General features: G+C 45.6%; 1 protein-coding gene across 4 annotated transcripts in view; it reads left to right on the top strand.

The window, feature by feature from the left end:
- The window catches only part of MBD5 (methyl-CpG binding domain protein 5), a 397,266-nt gene that overhangs the window by 156,230 nt on the left and 219,587 nt on the right, over window positions 1–21,449 (top strand). The gene's annotated exons all lie outside the window — the stretch shown is intronic.

Here is a 21,449-nt window from a genome sequence, read left to right as displayed (position 1 = left end):
CTAGCTGTTAGGGAAATGCAAATCAAAACTACAATGAGATACCAACACACACCTGTTGGAATGGCTATAATCAACAAGACAAGTAATAACAAGTGTTGGAGAGGATGCCAAGAAAAAGGAACCCTCATTCACTTCTGGTGGGAATGTAAACTGGTACAGCCACTATGGAAAACAGTAGGGAGATTCCTCAAAAAATTAAGAAGAGAGTTACCATATGACCCCACAAACTGTCTTCTGGGTATCTACCCAAAAAATTTGAAACATCTATTTGAAAAAATATATGCACACCTATGTTCATTGAAGCATTATTCTTGGTGGCCAAGACATGGAAACAATCAAAGGGTCAAGATATGGTTCATATATACAGTGGAATATTACTCAGCTATAATAAAAGATGAAATACTGCCACTTATGACAACATGGACAGATCTTGAAAATATACTAGTGAAATGAATCACATAGAAAAAATCAAGAACGATAATATCTTGTGGGATATAAAAGCAAAAGTAACAAATTAACAAACAAGAAAAACTAACAAAAACTCATAGACACAGACAACAGTATGGTGGTTACCAGGTAGAAAGGGATAGAGAAGTAGTAAAGGATAAAGTGATAGAAGACGATTTGACATTGGTGGTGGGCACACAATGCAATATATAAGTGATGTTTCATAGAATTGTACATTTAAAACCTATATAATGTTATTAGCCAATGTCATTCCAATAGATTTTATTAAAAAGAAGAAAAAAAATCTAGAAACCATAAAAGAAAATATTAATAAACTTCACCACATTTTTTAAAAAAACACATACACAAGTAAAATAAGACAAACTATAAATATTTTTTTAAAAAGTTTGCTATTCTTAGTAAAGAGGAATGGCTATATACTAAAATATAATTAAAAGATAAAAAGTGGTAAGTTAAAATACTACTAATACTGTTGGAAAAATAACGAGGGACATGAACAGACTGTTCATTCAAATGGCTCTTATGAATATGATAATTCTAACCTCACTGCTAATAAAGGAAAACATATATAAGTCACAATGAAACACTGTCACTATCAGAATTTCCCAGTATTCCAAAAGTGGATATAATAGTCTTGGGGATACTGAACGCATTATTTGATGTTTCTGGTAGAATTATACACTTGCTCTTTTCATTTGGAGTGTGAGTGGCAATATCTGTCAAAGAAAAAAATTTTCCCATTGATTTAATTAATTACTTCTTAGAATTTATTCACCAGTCTTTTCCTTTATGAAAAGAGATGATGTACAGAATTATTCACTGCAATATTTAATAGCAAATGGACAAATTTGAGTGTTCATGGTGGAACAAGTTAAACTGTGGGATATCCAGAATGAAATACTATGCAGTTACTAATAACAAACAAGGAACCTTGTTATCTATATACTAGAGGCCTGGTGCATGGATTTGTGAATGGGCGGGGTCCCTCAGCCTGGCCTGTGCCCTCTCACAATCTGGTACCTCTCAGGGGATGTCGGAGAGCCAGTTTCAGCCTGATCCCGGCAGTCCAACATCCCCCCAAGGGATGTAGCAGTACTGAAGTGGCAGGCAGATGGGGAGGAGACCCACTGCGCCTGCCACCGCCACTGCTTTGTAGCACTGCCGCAGTGGCCGGAGAGGCTCTTGCCGCCACAGGTTTGCTTGTCAACTGTGAGCCTGGCTTCTGACTGAGCAGCACTCCCACTGGGGTAGTGCACTGACCACCAGGGGGCAGCTCCTGTGTTGAACGTCTGCCCCCTGGTGGTCAGTGCACATCATAACAATCAGTCAACTGGTCGTTCCGGTCATTCAGTTGTAATGGTCGCTTAGGCTTTTATATATCTGTAATACTAAATGCTTAATATGCAAATTGACCGAACGACCGAACAACGGAACAACCGTCCGGACGACCTTCTGGACAAAGCCAGGGCTGTGAGGGCCAAGGCAGCCGAAGGCTGAGGCTGACAGGGCTGTGAAGGCCTACTCTTGCATGAATTTTATGCATCTGGCCTCTAGTATCAATATAAAAGGCTAATATGCTAAGTGTCCCTCCAACCATCCAACCAGTCACTATGACACTCACTGACCACCAGGGGGGGCAGATGTTCAATACAGGAGCTGCCGTGACATGCACTAGCCATTTACAAAGAAACGGCACCGCAGACCTGGTGTCAACAAAGCAACACTTGACTTTCCCCAAGTGGGACACAGGCCCCACCACCACCCTGGAGCAACAGCCCACCAAATCGCAGCCAACGCTGCTGAGACCCCATGGCCCAGCCCACCCTTAAACAGTGGCTGTGGGTGTCAAGTAATGACATCATGTGGAAACACCCTAGCTTCCTCTCCCTAGCAACCAGCCTCCTTGGAGTTTCTTCAGCCCAGGAACATGACTTGCTTTATAGCCCCGTGCAAACATTTTACACTTTAACCAAATGTCTGTGAAGCATTTTCCCATGCCTCATCTCATTTGACCCTCACAGAAGTCCTGGAGTAGGTAGATAGGAGACTAGATGGAATCCTATTTTCTTTTCTTTAGCCAGAAAACAGAGATTTAGAAAGTTTAGAAACTTGACACGACTGAAAAGAAGTAAGAAATGGTAGAACTTGAAAATGACTTCAGGTTTTCTCACTGCACAGAATAGAGTCAAACACTGCTGCAGTTAAATATTTTACCCTTTGTTCTCCCTGTGTGATCTACAATAATAATCTGCTTCCTGTTGATATTTACTGCTGTGTTGCTGACAATTACCTGAAAGAGAAGTTTGGATGCTTCACTAGGCTGGAAAAAAGTTTGGCTAAATCAGAAAGCAGGTCTAATTAAGCAAATTTACATATATATATATATATATATATATATATATATCTCACTGGTCCCAATCGCACATGTGTGTTTCCATCTGGCATTGTCGATCATGCATTTGGTTGACACTTCTATTATAGAAAAAGGACAAATAGCAATATTAAATATTTCTTCTAATTAATTTACTTTCAATGTATACAAATTTGTGCACTGGGCCTCTAGGTTCTAATAAAGAAAAATCTTTTAAAATTACAATGTGCAAATGCAGAATGGTATGTATAGGTTGCTATCTTCGTGGTTCAAAGATAATGAAAAACATGTTCATTTATATATGATTACTTATGCAAAAATATATCAAGTATATACAAGGAAATAATAAAAATGCCATTATCTCATTGGAAGGAATAGGAGGAACTGGATAGATGGAGACAGAAGTGAGAGGGAAATTTGACTATAAAATACTCTAAGCTTAAAAATTATTAAAATAAGTATGTATATTAACTTTTTAACTAAATGAATAAATTTTATTTCTTAATGATATATTTATTGAGGGCTACTTTTTACCAGGCACTGTTTGAGGTGCATGGGATCAATGACAAAAATCCCAGTCTTTATGGAGCTTACATTCTAATGGTGGAAGACAGACAAAAATTAACCATAATAAATACTTACTATCAGAAGATAAAAGTTCTGTAAAGAAAAACATTTTATAAAACAGAATTACTTAGATAGGCAGCATCATTGAGATTAGGAGAAAATGTTGCAATTTATTAAATACGATTAGCAGGTAGGTCTCATCAGAAAAGAGCAAATTTAAATAAAAGCATGAATCCAGGGATTTAGTCATGTGGATGTTGGAGGAAAGAGTGTTCTAAGTAACATGTCATATCAGATGTTAAAAGGGTAGTGGACAGTGTGGCTTGAGCAGAGAAAGAGGGATAGTGGTAGAGATGGGGTCAGAAAGATAAATGAGGTCCATTTCAGTTTGTTTGTCTTAGCAGAGGAGTGACAGTATCTGATAAATTTGTAAAAGCTTAAGCTGATGTTACTACAAATAGGCTGATAGGGAGCAAAGGTAAAAAGCTGGGAGATAATGGTACCTTAGACCTGAGGAATGGCAGTGGAAGTGGTGAGAAAGAGTTGGAGTTTGGATGTAATTTAAAATTAAATCAACTGGATCCCAGAGAGACTGGATGTGGAATGTGAGGGAGAGAACACAAGGAAGAGGAAGTATGAAAACATTATCTAGAAAAATGGGAGAATGAATGGACTAGGGAAATATACTATGATTGCCTGGGAGCATGAAGAGCCCACTTGAGTGCTTCATGAATTTAAAAATGAGACCAGTCAGTATGATTATGGGTTTTTCTGCAGCTACATTCAGTCTCATGATGTAGGCCTCATTTGATCTGAAGAAATAGATTTCTGTAGTATTATGAAAAGATGCCTTATAACAGGACATTATACATGGAGAAAATGTTCTCATTTGAATGATTTTTTTAAAAAGGAGATACAAACATGCTTATTTTTATTTGTATTTATACAAAACTTAGATATATTCCCCAAGTTTTAGCTGCACATGGTTTTCATATGATCATTCTAGACCAGTGATAGCGAACCTTTTGAGCTCGGCATGTCAGCATTTTGAAAAACCCTAACTTAACTCTGGTGCCGTGTCACATATAGAAATTTTTTGATATTTGCAACCATAGTAAAACAAAGACTTATATTTTTGATATTTATTTTATATATTTAAATGCCATTTAACAAAGAAAAATCAACCAAAAAAATGAGTTCGCGTGTCGTGTCATAGGTTCACCATCACTGTTCTAGACAATAAATGTGTATCCAATGACCCTAGGTAAATCATGCCTGTAAGACAGCGGGCATTTCAGAGTGCTTCCTTATTTACTTATTTTTTAGATTTAGCTTATATTTTGCAGTTTTCAAAAATAAACATGAAACTTATTTTGAACTTAATACATCCTATCTAATAAAGAGTAATATGCAAATTAACCATCACTATGCGATAAAGATGGTGGTGCCACAGCCATTAAGGAAGAAATATGCAAATTGATGTGACAAAGATGGAGGCGCTGGCCGGAGCCATGGAGCCAAGCCGGCTGGAGAGCAGGCGTGGGAGGCTTCGCTTCCTTGGTTGCCTAGGCTTGGCTTCCTTGGTTGCCCCAGCCGGCTCCATGGCCGCTGTCCAGACAAAGCCATAGTGGCAGGACCGACGCAGAGGTGGTTAGGGGCGATCAGGCCAGGAGGGGAGGGCAGTTGGGGCAAGCAGACCGGTGGGGAGGGCATTTGGGGGTGAGCAGGCCAGCAAGGGGGCAGTTGGGGGCAATCAGTCTGGCAGGGGGGGAAGTTGGGGGTTAGCAGGCAAGCAGGGGGGGTGTTTGGGGCAATCAGGCCAGCAGGGGGACAGTTGGGGGCAAGCATGCTGGCGGGGAGGCAGTTGGGGGTGATCAGGCTGGTGGGGGGGCACTTGGGGGTAATCAGGCCAGCAAGGCGGGTAGTTGGGGGTGAGAAATCCAGTGAGGGGACAGTTGGGGGCAAGCATGCTGGCAGGCCAAGTGGTTAGGGGCGATCAGGCAGGCAGGCAGGTGAGCGGTTAGGAGCCAGTGGTCCTGGATTGCAAGAGGGATGTCCAACTACCAGTTTAGGCCCGGTCCCGCCTAAACCGGCAGTCAGACATCCCCAAAGGGGTCCCAGATTGGAGAAGGTGCAGACCGGGCTGAGGGACAACCCCTCCTACCCCCCATGCACGGATTTTGTGCACCGGGTCACTGGTTATATATAAATTGTTTATATTAATTGTATGTGTTCTGAGCATTTGTTTACTTAAAATGCTCAACAGTTTTAGAGGATAAGAACTTTATGAAATCATGAGACAAACACTTATAAAATACCAGAAGCATTAGATGGATTATCAACCACATTGAACATCTCATGAACACAGCTGGTAAGAGAACACAAAAAGGGGGGAGGGCAAAGTGGCAAATGACAAAAGAGAAATGTTAAAGGATGAAACAAAAATATGAAAGCTACAAATAATTAAACCCATAATGAAAAGCAAAGGGAATGTGGGAAACATCTGCAAGCAATGCAAGGCTTATGTTGTAGTCATTGAATGAATACATTCCATCTGATAGAGTGTTTTCACTCGATCCACTATCTGAAATCTCTTATCTGAATAATCATAAAGCTGCTTCTGAGAAATATACACAAATCCATAAACTACTCAGTGATGAGACTTTTTACTAATGGGTACTCAGTTACTACCTGTATTAAGTGAGAGTAAATATCTAATGTTCTCTAAGGATTTCAGTCTTGGAACACTATGGCTGAGAACAAGATTGTGTTTCATGCATAATGAAGCATGTGATAAGTAAAAGGATACAATTTATCATTATAAGTATACTAGAGGCCTGGTGCACAGATTCATACACATTGAAAGGAAATTAATTAGAACAAATATTTTAATATCACTATTCGCCCTTTCTCTATAATAGCAGTGTCAACCTAGTCACGATTGACAATGACAGATTGAAACACACACGTGCAATTGGCACCAGTGAGAACTTTGTATAAATTGTGCATGTGAGAGTCAACTTAGCCTTTTATATATATACTAGAGGCCCCGTGCACAAAAATTTGTGCACTCGGGGGTCCCTCAGCCCATCCTGTGCCCTCTCGCAGTCTGGGACCCCTCCGGGGATGTCCACCTGCTGGCTTAGGCCTGCTCACCGGGGGATTGTGCCTAAGCTGGCAGTGATACATCCCTTGGGGGATGTCCACTTGCCAACGGGCCAAAGCTGCAGTTGAACATCCACAGAGCTGCTGAGGAGGCAGGAGAGGCTCCCACCATCGCCAATGTGATGCCTTCAGCCTGGCTTGTGGCTGAGCAGAGCTCGCCCTGTTGGAGTGCACTGACTACCAGGGGGCAGCTCCTGCATTGAGCTTCTGCCCCCTGGTGGTCAGTGTGTGTCATAGTGACCAGTCATTCCCAGTCGTTCTGCTGTTAGGGTCAATTTGCACATTACCGCCCTAACGGGTTTGGCTCAGTGGATAGAGCATCGGCCTGCGGACTGAAGGGTCTCAGGTTCGATTCTCGTCAAGGGCATGTACTCTGGTTGCGTACACATCCCCAGTAGGGGGTGTGCAGGAGGCAGCTGATCGAAGTTTCTCTCTCATCGATGTTTCTAACTCTCTATCCCTCTCCCTTCCTCTCTGTAAAAAATCAATAAAATATATTTGGGGAAAAAAATTGCATGTGCACATTACCCTTTTATTATATAGGATAGAAGCCTGGTGCACAGGTGGGAGCCAGCTGGTTTGCCCTGAAGGGTGTCCCAGATCAGGGTGGGCAGGGGACCCCCAGCTCCCTACGATTGCCCACGCCGCCCCTGCTTGCGATCGCTGGCTCTGCCCATGCTCACGCCTAACACCTCTGGCCAAGGCATTAGGCCTGGGCAAGAGACCCCCAGCTCCCCACCATCATCAACTCGGCCCCTGCTCCCTGCAATTGACTGCTCCGCCCTAATGCCTCTCACCCAGGCATTAGGCCTGGGCAGGGGACCCACAGCTCTCCAAGGGACCTCCTGCTCCACCCCTTCCCAGGCCTAACGCCTGTGGCCAAGGCATTAGGCCTGGGCAGGGGACCCCAAGCTCCCACCATCAGCGACTGTGACCCTGCTCCCCATGATCACTGGCACTGCTCCGGCCCAGGCCTAATGCCTCTGGCCAAGGCATTAGGCCTGGGCAGGGGACCCCCGCAGCTGCAGCCTCCCAAGATCATGGGCTCCACCCCTACCCAGGCCTTACGCTTCTGCGTTGGGCCCGGGCAGCGGGGACCCCCAGCTGCAGCTGCCCCTGCCCCGGCCTAACACCTCCTCTGGCTGAGGCGTTAGGCCTGGGCAAGGGACACCCCCAGTTGCAGCCGCCTGCGATGTGGGCTCCACCCCTGCCTGGGCCTTACTCCTCTGGCTGAGGCGTGAGGCCCCGGCAGTGGGGACCCCCAGCTGCAGCTGCCCCTGCTCAGCCTAACACCTTGCTAACTCCTCTGGCCGAGGCCTTAGGCTGGGCTGGGGACCCCCCGCAGCTGCAGCCGCCCCCCCTCCATTGTGGGCTCCGCCCCTGCCCAGGCCTTATGCCTCTGGCTGAGGCGTGAGGCCCGGGCAGTGGGGACCCCCAGCTGCAGCTGCCCCTGCCCAGCCTAACGCCTCTGGCCAAGGCGTTAGGCTGGGCAGGGGACCCCCCGCAGCTGCAGCCGCCCCCCGATCGTGGGCTCCGCCCCTGCCCAGGCCTTATGCCTCTGGCTGAGGTGTGAGGCCCGGGCAGTGGGGACCCCCAGCTGCAGCTGCCCCTGCCCAGCCTAACGCCTCTGGCCGAGGCTTTAGGCTGGGCAGGGGACCCCCGCAGCTGCAGCCACCCCTGCCCCGGGCCTTACGCCTCTGGCTGAGGCGTGAGGCCCAGGCAGTGGGGACCCCCAGCTACAGCTGCCCCTGCCCAGCCTAACGCCTCTGGCCGAGGCATTAGGCTGGGCAGGGGACCCCCCCGCAGCTGCAGCCGCCCCCCGATCGTGGGCTCCGCCCCTGCCCAGGCCTTATGCCTCTGGCTGAGGCGTGAGGCCCGGGCAGTGGGGACCCCCAGCTGCAGCTGCCCCTGCCCAGCCTAACGCCTCTGGCCGAGGCGTTAGGCTGGGCAGGGGACCCCCGCAGCTGCAGCCGCCCCCCGATCGTGGGCTCCGCCCCTGCCCAGGCCTTATGCCTCTGGCTGAGGCGTGAGGCCCGGGCAGTGGGGACCCCAGCTGCAGCCGCCCTTCCCGGGCCTTTTGCCTCTGGCGGAGGCGTTAGGCCCGGGCAGAGGATCCCCCAAGCTGCAGCCGCCCCCTGATGGGCTCCACCCCTGCCCGTGCCTAATGCCTCTGGCCGAGGCGTTAGGGCAGCGGGGACCCCCAGCTGCAGCCGCCCCCCCCACCCAGCTGCAACCGCTCCCTGATCGTGGGCTCCGGGCAGCGGCTGCAGCCACCCGGAGATCCCTGGCTCCACCTCTGCCCAGCTCCCATTGCTGGCTCCACCCCTACTTCCTGCTATCACTGGCCAGAGCGGCAAAGGCCAGGATTCTCCGATCATGGCCGGGGGCAGGGCAAAGGCGGCCCTAGGGGCCGCCTTTGCCCTGTCCCCCGGCTCTTAGCTCCCCCCTGGGTTTCCGATCACTGTCAGTGCCAGGGGGCTTCTTCTGTGCTTTCCATTTTGCCTCCCTGCATTGTGCCTACATATGCAAATTAACCGCCATCTTTGTTGACAGTTAACCGCCATCTTGGCTGGTGATTAATTTGCATATCTCGCTAATTAGCCAATGGGAAGGGTTGCGGTCGTACGCCAATTACCATGTTTCTCTTTTATTAGTGTAGATACTAGAGGCCCAGTGCACAAAAATTTGTGCACTCGGCCGGGGGGGGGGAGGTCCCCCAGCCCGGCCTGTGCCCTCTCGCAGTCTGGAACCCCTCGGGAGATAATGACCTGCCTGCTTTGGCCTGCTCCCGGGTGGCAGAGGGCAGGCCCAATCTCTAGGTGCAGCCCCTGGTCGGGCTCAGAGCAGGGCCGATTGGGGAGTTGGGGCGCCACCCCCTGTCATGCACAGAGCAGGGCGGATCAGGAGGTTGTGATGACACCCTCAGTCACGCTCAGGGTAGGGCCGATTGGGGGATTGGGGCACCACCCCCTGTCACACTCAAGGCAGGGTCGATGGGAAGGTTGCAGCACCACCCCCTGTCACGCACAGAGCAGGGCCAATCAGGGGGTTGGGGCACTGCCCCCTGTCATGCACAGAGCAGGGCCCATCAGGGGGTTGGGCACTGCCCCCTGTCATGCACAGCGCAGGGCACATAAGGGGGTTGGGGAGCTCCCCCCTGTCACACACAGAGTAGGGCCGATAGGGGAGTTAGGGCACCACCCGCTGTCACACACAGAGCAGGGCAGATCAGGGGGTTGGGGCGCCACCCTCTATCACCCACAGAGCAGGGCCGATCAGGGGGTTGGGGCGCCGCCACTGTCACACTCAGGGCAGGGCCGATGGGGAGGTTATGGCTCTACCCCGTCACACACAGAGCAGGGCCCGTGGGGGGGGGGGGGTTGGGGCGCCGCCCTCTATCACCCACAGAGCAGGGCCGATCAGGGGGTTGGGGCGCAGCCACTGTCACACTCAGGGCAGGGCCGATGGGGAGGTTATGGCTCTACCCTGTCACACACAGAGGCAGGGCCTGTGGGGGGTGGAGGGGTTTGGGGCGCCGCACCCTATCACACACAGAGCAGGGCCGATCAGGGGTTTGGGGAGCTCCCCCCTATCAGGCACAGAGCAGGGCTGATCAGGGGGTTGGGGCACCTTCCCCTGTCACGAACAGAGCAGGGCGGATAGGGAGGTTGTGGCCCTGCACCCTGTCACACACAGAGCCGCAGGGCGATCAGGGGGTTTGGGCGCTGCCCCCTGTCACGCTGATCCGGTGCCAGGAGGCCTCGCGGCTCTGCTGATCCTGGTGCTTGGAGACATATTACCCTTTTACTATATAGGATAGAGGCCTGGGGGCTGGCTGGTTTGCCCTGAAGGGTGTCCCGGATCAGGGTGGGGGTCTCCACTGGGGTGCCTGGCCAGTCTGGGTGAGGGGCTGAGGGCTGCTTTCAGGCTGGTGGTTGTTGACTGAAGCTCCCAACCGCTCCTTTTTTTTCTCTTTTTTTTTATTTTATTCTGGGCCAGCTTTAGCTCTGGCTCTAGCTCTGAAGCTTCCGCTGCTGAGCGTTCTATAATCGAAACAATGTATAACTCCAGCTCTGAGCTCTGAAAGCTCGTTTCTGGGGTTTGTTTATCTTCTATATTTGTTACAAAGTTTCAAACTGCCGGCTCAGAGGCCGGCAAGTCAGGCGGGGAACGTTGGAGTCTGCAGTCACTGAAGCAAGCAAGCCTCATGTTTGCTTCCAGCTGCCTGGCTGCCAGCCGCCATCTTGTCTGACAGTTAATTTGCATATACTCACTGATTAGCCAATGAAAAGGGTAGCGGTCGTACGCCAATTACCATGTTTCTCTTTTATTAGTGTAGATAGAATAAACTCACTTAATTAGACCTGCTTTCTGATTTAGCTAAACTTTTTCCAGCCTAGTGAAGCACCCCAACTTCTCTTTCAGGTAATTGTCAGCAACACAGCAGTAAATATCAACATGAAGCAGATTATTATTGTAGATCACACAAGGAGAACAAAGGGTAAAATAATTAACTGCAGCAGTGTTTGACTCTATTCTGCGCAGTGAGAAAACCTGAAGTCATTTTCAAGTTCTACCATTTCTTACTTCTTTTCAGTCGTGTCAAGTTTCTAAACTTTCTAAATCTCTGTTTTCTGGCTAAGGAAAAGAAAATTGGATTCCACTGAGTCTCCTATCTACCTACTCCAGGACTTCTGTGAGGGTCAAATGATATGAGGCATGGGAAAATGCTTCATAGACATTTGGTTAAAGTGTAAAATGTTTGCACGGGGCTATAAAGCAAGTCATGTTCCTGGGCTGAAGAAACTCCAAGGAGGCTGGTTGCTAGGGAGAGGAAGCTAGGGTGTTTCCATGTGATGTCATTACTTGACACCCACAGCCACCTTTTAAGGGTGGGCTGGGCTGTAGGCCACATTTTGTGCCATGAGGTCTCAGCAGCATTGGCTGAGATTTGATGGGCTGTTGCTCCAGGGTGGTGGCGGGGCCTGTGTCCCACCTGGGGGAAGTCAAGTGTTGCTTTGTTGATGCCAGGTCCGTGGTGCCATTTCTTTGTAAATGGCCAGTGCATGTTACGGCAGCTCCTGCATTGAGCATCTGCCCCCTGGTGGTCAGTGCGTGTCATAGCGACTGGTCAGATGGTTGGATAGACACTTAGCATTTTAGTCTTTTATATCTATATATGGTAATATATTGTTTCCATGGGTAGAGTTAGTACAGGTCTGTAATTGCAATTCTAAAAGGCATTAGATTCTGAATTCCAAAAATTTCTTTTTCCTTCAATATGTTTTGGCAACAAGACCAAACTGGTGTGGAAACATTAATTTCCTCATGAATTGAAAAGCTATTGATGACCACATCTGATAAGGAGTTGATATCCAAAATATTAAAGAACTCAATGAACTCAATAGCCAAAAAATAGTCTGATTTTAAAAATCGGCCAAATACCTGAATAGACATTATTCCACAGAAGACATATACAGGTGGCCAACCAGTAATGGAAAAGGTGCCCATCATCACTCATCATCAAGGAAATGCAAATCAAAACCATGAGATATCAGCTCACACCTGGGAAAAGGTTAATTGTCAAAAGAAAAGAGATATGCCCTGACCTGTTTGGCTCAGTGGATGGAGCGTCGGCCTGTGGACTGGCGGGTCCCGGGTTCAATTCTGGTCAGGGGCATGTACCTTGGTTGCGGGCACATCCCCGGTGGGGGGTGTGCGGGAGGCAGCTGATCGATGTTCCTCTCTCGTCGATGTTTCTAGCTCTCTGTCCTTCTCCCTTCCTCTCTGTAAAAAATCAATAAAATATATTAAAAAAAGAAAAGAAAAAGAAAAGAGATAAGTGCTGGTGAGGAAGTGGAGAAAAGGGAACACTTGTACCCTGTCAGTGGGAATGTAAATTGGTGCAGCCACCATGGAAAACAGTGAGGTTCCTCAAAAATTTTAAAATAAATCTACCTTATGGTCCCACAGCTGCATATATATCCCACTTCTGTGTATATATCACAAGGAAATGAAATCACTATTTCAAAGATAACTGCACCCCCATTGATAGATGAATGGATAAAGAAAATGTGATATATATGTGAACATGTAATATGCATATCACATATATATCATATATAATGCATGTAAATTTGTTTATATATGCATACTTATGAATATTATTCAGCCAAAAAAGATAATCCTATAATTTGTGACAACATTTACAGGGCATTTAAGCTTAGTGAAATAAGTGAGACAGAGAAAGGCAAATACTGTGTGATCCCACATATATGTGAAATCTATTAAAAAAAAAAAAAAGCCAAATTCATAGAAACAGAATAGAATGGTAGTTGCAGAGGCTGGGAAGTAGGGGAAATGGGGAGATTTTGGTCAAAGGGTACAAACTTCCAGTTATAAAGTGAATAAGTTATTGGGATCTAATATTCAGCATGCAGCCTACAGTTAACAATATTATGTGTTTTCACAACACATACACATATAAATTGTAATTAATTGAGGTGACGAATGTGTTAACTAACCTTACTGCAATAATTATTTTGCAATATAAACATGTATCAGATCACCATGTTGTACACCTTAGATTTACCTATGTTATATGTCAATTATATCTCAGTAAAGCTAGGGGAAAATGACATCCTCTGAGGAAAAAAATAAAAGCTATTTATGAATATATGAAATTATTTCTATTCTATGTTTAAATCAAAGTGTGACTATTCATTACAGAAAAATTAGTGTATTTGATTATGGGCTGCTGCCTAGACACCACTGGCTGGTATTAGATAAACTACAGTCCATGCAGTTTCTCTCATTACGTTTCTAAATCTGAAAAACCCAAAATTACTAAATATATTTGTCCCCAGGAGTTTCTTTAAAAAGGTGTATAGCTGAAACCGGTTTGGCTCAGTGGATAGAGCGTCAGCCTGCGGACTGAGAGAGAAAAAGGTGTATAAAATTTATGTAATGAGACATGCAAGAAATTGATGGTGTTTTTCCATAGAGAGAAGAGATAGGAGTTTTATTTCTCACTTTTTCACTCTTCTATGCTCTTTGAATTGTACCATGATCATGAATTACTTTAATAAGTACAAATTACTTTAAAAATAAATCAATCATGGTACCTCTCTAGACTCTACCTACCTTCTCCTTATATCTCTAATAAAAGGGCACCCTTATTGACAATAATTTTAATATTTGTCTTACTTCTTTCATCAAATTGGTCAATATGCCCAATGGATTCTATTATTAATACCTCTCATTTATTCTCCCTTTTCTGTTCTCACCACCCAGAACTGAGTTCATTTTTGTTCTAGATTATAAAGTAGCACCTTCTTTACATCTATGAGCAGCTTAATTTGCATTCATTGAAGATGTTATTAAACTATATTTTAACAATCTGAATACTTGTCTGTTTCCATCCACTGGTCTGTAATCTCCTTAAAAGTAAATACTATCATTTATCTCTTGGCTTTTTTCTACAGTGGCTGGCAAAGAATTTGTACTCATCTATTTGCTTAAGAAATAAGTGGATAAATATTATCCCTTTTTTTTTTTTATTTAGCGTTTCTCAACATTTTTTAAATAGGCGAATCTTTAAATTGTTCAAAAGGATGTTATTGTTTTTAAGTTACAAAAATGTTGGAAAGCTATTGTTAAAAACTGAATCAAAGCCATGGCTGGTGTGGGTCAGTTGATTGGAGTGTTGTCCCAAACACTGAAAGGTTGAAGGCTCGATTCCCAGTCAGAGTACATACCTAAGTTGTGGATTTAATCATTGGTCAGGGTGTGTACTGGAGGCAACCAATGAAGTTTCTCTCTCACATCAATGTTTCTCTTCTTCTTCCTCCTCCTCCTCCTCCTCTTTCTCCTCCTCCTCCTGCCCTTCCTCTCTCTCTCTCTCTCTCTCTCTCTCTCTCTCAAATCAATAAGCATGTCCTGGGGTGAGTATTTTAAAAAATAATTGAATAACAACACAAAGTTTATAAAAGAAGATTGCAAATTAAGGATAATTAGACCTCTATAGTGAACATTCAGAGAAATAACTTTGCAAAAAGATAGATATTTAGAAAACTGATTGTGATCCCAAGAAGACATGGATATTTGAAACAGAAGCAGGTGTCCACAGGAGAGAGCAGATAAAATTAAAAAAACACCAGGATAAATCTAAGGGTGAGGTAAATAAGGTTAAAAATGACTGGATAAAATTAAAATTAGAAAAATAAATTAAAATTCTCAACTCTTGTCAGTAAAAACAGAATTGGCCTGCAGGAAATCAACTTAGTGAAGTGAGGGTGGGGGGGAAATGAGAAATTTTCTCAGAATTCAAAGAAAAATTTAAAATGATGTAAGAGAAGATGAAACATATGGGAATAAAGAAGAAAGTTCCAATATGAGGCTTAGGCATATTCCTAAGAGATAAATGAAAAACTGTAAAATAGAAGCATTAGTAAAAGATATCTTAAAAACTTGTTTTGATTAAAGGTAGACTTTGGTTTCTAAATCACAGAGCAGCTCGTTTTGGAGCAGCCATATCACAGAGAATAAATAGGATGATGTAGATATTTTTAACCCTCCTTGAAAAAATGGTTGAGTTACAAAAGGGAAAAAAATGAATCATAAAGTTTATTTAAAAATAAATCAATATTTATTAAGCATAATGAAGATATTCAACTTTTTTTACTTTTAGCAAGTGACCTGTAAAAATTTATTAATTAAAATTTAGGGTGGGGACAATAGGACAAAAGTAAATATAAAATTTTAACAATATTTCAAATAATATTTGACTTTGAGTCCTAATGACTATTTAAATGTATCTTGAAAAGTAACTAAGTTACAGCATCAAAAGTAGGCTCAAAACTGCTTTTATGATCTTACATTTTGAAGTTTTTTATATTTTACTAGAGGCCCGGTTCATGAATTTGTGCATGGGTGGGGTCCCTTGGCCTGGCCAGTGATTGCGGCCTATTGGGAGGCCGGCCAGGGGAGGGAAGCTAGGAAGTTGGCCGGCCGGCCCCCCATCAGGGCTTATCGGGGGGCCAGCTGGCCAGGGGGAGGGGCCTCAGGAGGTTGGTGGGCCACAGGAGGTTGGCTGTGGGACCACACTGACAACCAGGGGGCAGCTCCTGCGTTGAGCACCTGCCCCTAGTGGTCAGTGTGCATCATAGTGACTGGTCGACCAGTCGTTCAGTCATAATGGTCACTTAGGCTTTTATATATATAGACTAGAGGCCCAGTGCTCAAAAATTCATGCACTCGGGGGGTCCCTCAGGCCGGCCTATGCCCTCTTGCAGTCTGGGACCCTTCGGAGAATGTCCACCTGCTGGCTTAGGCCTGCTCCGTGGGGGATTGGGCCCAAGATGGCAGTCAGACATCCCTCTGGCAGCCCGGCAGCCCTCGGGGGATGTCCACTTGCCAGTGGAGAGCAGGCCTAAGCTGCAATTGGACATCCGTAGAGCAGCTGAGGAGGCAGGAGAGGCTCCCACCACCACCACCGCTGTACTGGCAGCCTTCAGCCTGGCTTGTGGCTGAGCAGAGCTCCCCCTGTGGGAGCGCACTGACCAGGGGGCATCTCCTGCATTGAGCATCTGCCCCCTGGTGGGTGTGTGTCATAGTGACCAGTCATTCCCAATCGTTCTGCTGTTAGGGTCAGTTTGCATATTACACTTTTATTATATAGGATAGAGGCGTGGTGCATGGGTGGGGGCCAGCTGGTTTGCCTTGAAGGGTGTCCCGGATCATGGTGGGGGTCCCGCTGGGGTGCCTGGCCAGCCTGGGTGAGGGGCTGATGGCTGTTTGCAGGTGGTCACACCCCCTTCAGGGTGGGGGTTCCCACTGGGGTGCCTGGCCAGCCTGGGTGAGGGGCTGATGGCTGTTGCAGGCTGGTCAAGCCCACCCCCCCAGTGGGGCCCCTCACCCCATGGAGGTTTGGCCAGCCTGGGTGAGGGGCTGATGGGTGTTTTCAGGCTGGCCACAGCCCCTTTAGGGTGGGGGGGTCCCCACTGGGGTGCCTGGCAAGTCTGGGTGAGGGTCTGAGGGCCGTTTTCAGGCTGGCCAAGCCCCACCAGCGATGGGAGCTTTCAGCCTCTCCTTTTTTCCTTTTTTTTTTATTCTGGGATTTATTTACCTTCTATAATTGAAACTTTGTGGCCTTGAGAGGAGATCAGAGCCGGCAAAGGCAGGCAGGAGGGAAGCCTCCTGCTCGCTCCAGCTCCGTGGCCATGGCCAGCTGAAAGCAGGTATCTGTGGTTTATTTACCTTCTATAATTGGAACTTTGTTGCTTTGAGTGGAGCTCATAGCCCACTGCGGCAAGCAGGAAGCTTGGCTTCCTCCATCATTGGGGCAACCAAGCCTCCTGCTTGCTCCAGCTCCGTGGCTGCTGGCTGCCATCTTGGTTGGGTTAATTTGCATATAGTCGCTCTGATTGGCTGGTGGGTGTTGCTTAAGGCATAGCGAAGGTATAGTCTATTTGCATGTTTGTCTTTTATTAGTGTAGACTAGAGGCCCGGTGCACAGAAATTTGTGCACTCAGGGATAGGGGGTCCCTCAGCTCGGCCTGTGCCCTCTCGCAGTCTGGGACCCCTTGAGGGTGACCACTTGCAGGCTTAGGCCTGCTCCCCAGGGGATTGGGCCTAAGCTGGCAATCAGACATCCCTCTGGCAGCCCAGCAGCCCTCAGGGGATGCCCACTTGCCAGCAGGGAGCAGACCTAAGCTGCAGTCAGACATCCTTAGCGCTGCTGAGGAGGCAGGAGAGGCTCTCACCACCACCGCTGCACTGGCAGCCATCAGCCTGGCTTGTAGCTGAACAGAGCTCCTCCATGTGGGAGCTCACTGACCACCAGAGGGCAGCTCCTGCATTGAGCGTCTGCCCCCTGGTGGTCAGTGTGTGTCATAGTGACCAGTCATTCCCAATCGTTCTGCTGTTAGGGTCAGTTTGCATATTACCCTTTTACTATATAAGATAGAGGCCTGGTGCAGGGGTGGGGGCTGGCTGGTTTGCCCTGAAGGGTGATCCGGATCAGGGTGGCGGTCCCGCTTGGGTGCCTGTCCAGCCTGGATGATGGGCTGATTGCTGTTTGCAGCTGGTCACACCCCCTTCAGGGTGGGGGTCCCCACTGGGGTGCCTGGCCAGTCTGGGTTAGGGGCTGAGGGCCGTTTTCAGGCTGGCGGACGACTGAAGCTCCCAGCCTCTTTTTTTTCTTTTTTTTTTATTCTGGGATTTATTTACCTTCTATAGCTGTCACTGGAGCTGAGAGCCAGCTCCAGCTCTGTGGCTGTGGCTGGCTGAAAGCAGGTATCTGGGTTTGTTTAGCTTCTATAATTGAAACTCTGTTGCCATCACTGGCGCTCTAAGCTCTGAGCCCACTGGCAGCTGAAAGCAGGTTTCTGGGTTTGTTTAGCTTCTATAATTGCAACATTGTTGCATCTGGAGCTCAGAGCTGGGCTGTGGCAGGCGGGGAACCTTGGCTTCCTCCGTCAATGGAGCAAGCAAGCCTCATGTTCGCTTCAGCTGCGTGGCTGTCGGCCGCCATCTTGGTTGGCAGTTAATTTGCATATCTCGCTGATTAGCCTATGGGAAGGGTAGCGAAGTTACGGTTAATTACCATGTCTCTCTATCATTAGATAGGATGCTTTTGAACCTACCTGCATTTAATTTAAATAAGAGATAATTTTGTTCAAGATAATTGTGGATATGATAATCATGTTCTTTTAAACCTGAGTTTTAAAGTATTTAAGACTTCTGGGAGTTCCTTTTGATTAAGTAAATGCAACCTATAGACTTGATGATGGTTATCTTAAGGCAAATCTATAGGCTTCATAGGATTTTTATGCTACTCAATTATATGTCACCAAAAGTTGCTTTTGTGCTTGCTGTCATTAACTAGAAATCTATGTAACAGTAAATTTCAAATTGTTGGACTGATACTTAAGAAATTTACAACCTCTACAATAATCACAAATTTCATGAGGTAATTTAAACACAAAGAGATAATCTATACTAATAAAAGGATAATATACTAATTAGACTGGACGTCCTTCTGGACAAATCCATGGTGGTGGGGCCAAAGCAGAGGCAGTTAGGGGTGATCAGGCCAGCAGGGGAGAGTAGTTAGAAGGATCAGGCTGGCAGGGGAGAGCAGTTAGGGAGATCACACCAGCAGGGGAGAGCAGTTAGGGGGATCAGGTCGACATGGGAGGGCAGTTAGGATGATCAGGCCAGCAGGGGAGAGTAGTTAGGAGGATCAGGCTGGCAGGGGAGAGCAGTTAGGGAGATCACACCAGCAGGGGAGAGCAGTTAGGGGGATCAGGTCGACATGGGAGGGCAGTTAGGGGGATCAGGCCAGTAGGCAGGCGAGCCATTAGGAGCCAGCAGTCTCGGATTGCGAGAGGGATATCCGACTGTGGGATCGGGCCTAAACCGGCAGTCAGACATCCCCCAAGGGATCTTGTATCACAGAGGGTGTAGGCCAGGCTGAGGGACACCCGTGCATGAATTTCGTGCCCTGGGCTTGTAGTTTAAGTGATAAGCTGACTGAGTGCTGAGATATGTAAGCATGCTTCTCAGGCACCCAAGTAGTCACTTAGACCTCAGGTGCTTGCAAATCATTCCATTTTAAGGGGAAGAAATATTTATTTAACTCTCCAGTTATCAAATTTATTTAATTATTAGTTTAAGCAGATGTCGTTATTGCCTTTAACATTATGAACTCTTTGGAAAATTGTGACCTTCTAGAGCAGTGATTTTCAATCTTTTTAACTCATGGCACACATAAAGTAATTACTAAAATTCGGTAGCACAACAACAAATACATTCTATTTGTTGCCAATCTGACCAAAAAAAAAAAAAAAGTGTAATTTTTATCCATTCACACCAGATGGCTATTGTGTAGCTGTTGTCATTTTTTTTATTTGACAATCTGAAAGAAAAGAGGCTAGTGACCCTGACTAAATAGTCAGGTATTGCATGTTTTAAAAAATCTTGTGGTGCACCAGTTGGAAATTGCTGTTCTAGATCAAGGATCAACAAACTTTTTCCTGAAAAGCTCAAATTGTAAGTATTTTAGGCTCCTCTGGCTGGCAGGTCTCCGTGGAGCTATTCAACTCTGCTGTTGAGGTGTGAAATAGTCAGAGGCAATACATGAACAAATGAGTGTGGCTGTGGTTCAGCTTTATTTATGGATACCGAAACTTAATTTTATATAACTTCCAGGTGTCAGAATTTGTATGCTCTTTAAAGCATTTAGAAATGTAAATACCATTCTTGTCTGGAGGGCCACACAAAACAGATGGCAGATTGGGTTGGTTCTGCTGGCTAAAGTTTGCCAACCCCATTGGTTGGGAAAATATGCCTTAATAACACATTCTTAAACTCCTCCACAGCCAAATCTATCAAACTATCCCAGAATTCTTACTGATTTGAGCTTATGTCTTTCAAAGTGACAAAAGATGTTCACTTTGTTACCAGCCACTTCTTCGTAACACCAATAGTATTGCTTCTTTTTCTCACTTTATTTGTAGTTCACAGAAGTAAATTAAAAGGAATTTTTACTCTGCTTATTAAGAAACTGTCTTTTGTTAGATGATGCCATGTGGTATGGTGGAAGTAAAACTGGAAAACTTAGAAACCAGGCTGTAGCTGATTCTGCCCCTACTCAAAGTGGTCAAGTTTGTCAAACCTCTAAGGCTCCATTGTCTATCCTGCTTATTTGGAAGAAGTATTAAGAGGCTATATTGTAATGATAGATATGAAATTAGTGGTAAAGAGTGTAACATAAGTATTGCCTTTGTGGTGATGGTTGCACTTTATTATTACTCTTATAATAATTTGACTTCTGGCAGGGCTTCCTATATATTCTGATATATCCCTCTTAAAGATTAGATAATGGTTAAGGATTTGCACATAAATTTTTTTCCAGGATTTTTATCTCCATATGCTCACACTTTTAAGCTAGTTTTATCTCCTCATTGTATATACATGTACCAAGTTCATTACTAAAGTACTATAAAATTTTCAAATTATATTCCATGAATTCTCTTATTGCTACTCTATGAGGGCAGAGACTTTATCTGTTTTGTCCCTGCTCTCTCCTCCGTACCCAAAACAATGTATGGGAATATGTTTGGGTCTCATAAGTGGATCTGAGTAAATCAGTGACACAAATAATTTCATATGTTCCCTTGTCTTGCATTAGCAAAAGGAATATAGAAAGCTCATTCTACATAAAATATTTTTAAATACATAAAATAAGTAAAATTACAAAGCAAATCTTTTCACCTCTACTAAAATATAGTTCTATCCACAGAATCTAGGATCCATGGACCCTGATTTTTAAAATTTGGAAGAATTTTTAAGTAGTACCAGAGGACACACAGTCCCTAACTACAATTTATAAAATTACTTTAAGAGAATAAAAAACAAAGGCAAGCTTTATTTAGTCTCTTTAAATATCCTTCTCTGTACTTTGAAATTATAACAAAAAGAACACTGGGTGTGTATGTGTGTTTTTTAAGCCTACTTTGGTTAAATTTCCTTTGTTTGCAACAAGATTTTTGTAAACTTATTCATATGTGGCATTCATCTGGAAAGTGACTCGAATATCTCATGGAATTGACAGGTGGGAAGGAAAGGAACAAGGGTAGCTCTGGGGATTTCAGCTTTCTCCAGAGTAGAGCCATTAATGGGGTTCCCAGTCACGTGTCTAAATTTCAGGGTATTAAACAGACACTTGGTTGATCAAGTTTGGATCACACATGCCTGAATTGGTCAGCCAAAGTCACTTTCAGAAGGTTCTGAATGACGGTGGTTTGTATTTTTTTAGTTGTAATTTTGATGTGGTTGTGGGAGGCGGTGAGTACAGGTGTTTACTGACACTACC

The sequence above is a fragment of the Myotis yumanensis genome, unplaced genomic scaffold (assembly GCF_028538775.1).
Source record: "Myotis yumanensis isolate MYYU_CA2020_CCGP unplaced genomic scaffold, mMyoYum1.0.hap1 SCAF_8, whole genome shotgun sequence".
Classification (NCBI taxonomy): domain Eukaryota; kingdom Metazoa; phylum Chordata; class Mammalia; order Chiroptera; family Vespertilionidae; genus Myotis; species Myotis yumanensis.
Note: the sequence above shows the minus strand (reverse complement) of the source record. Positions and strands in the feature narration are given on the sequence as shown.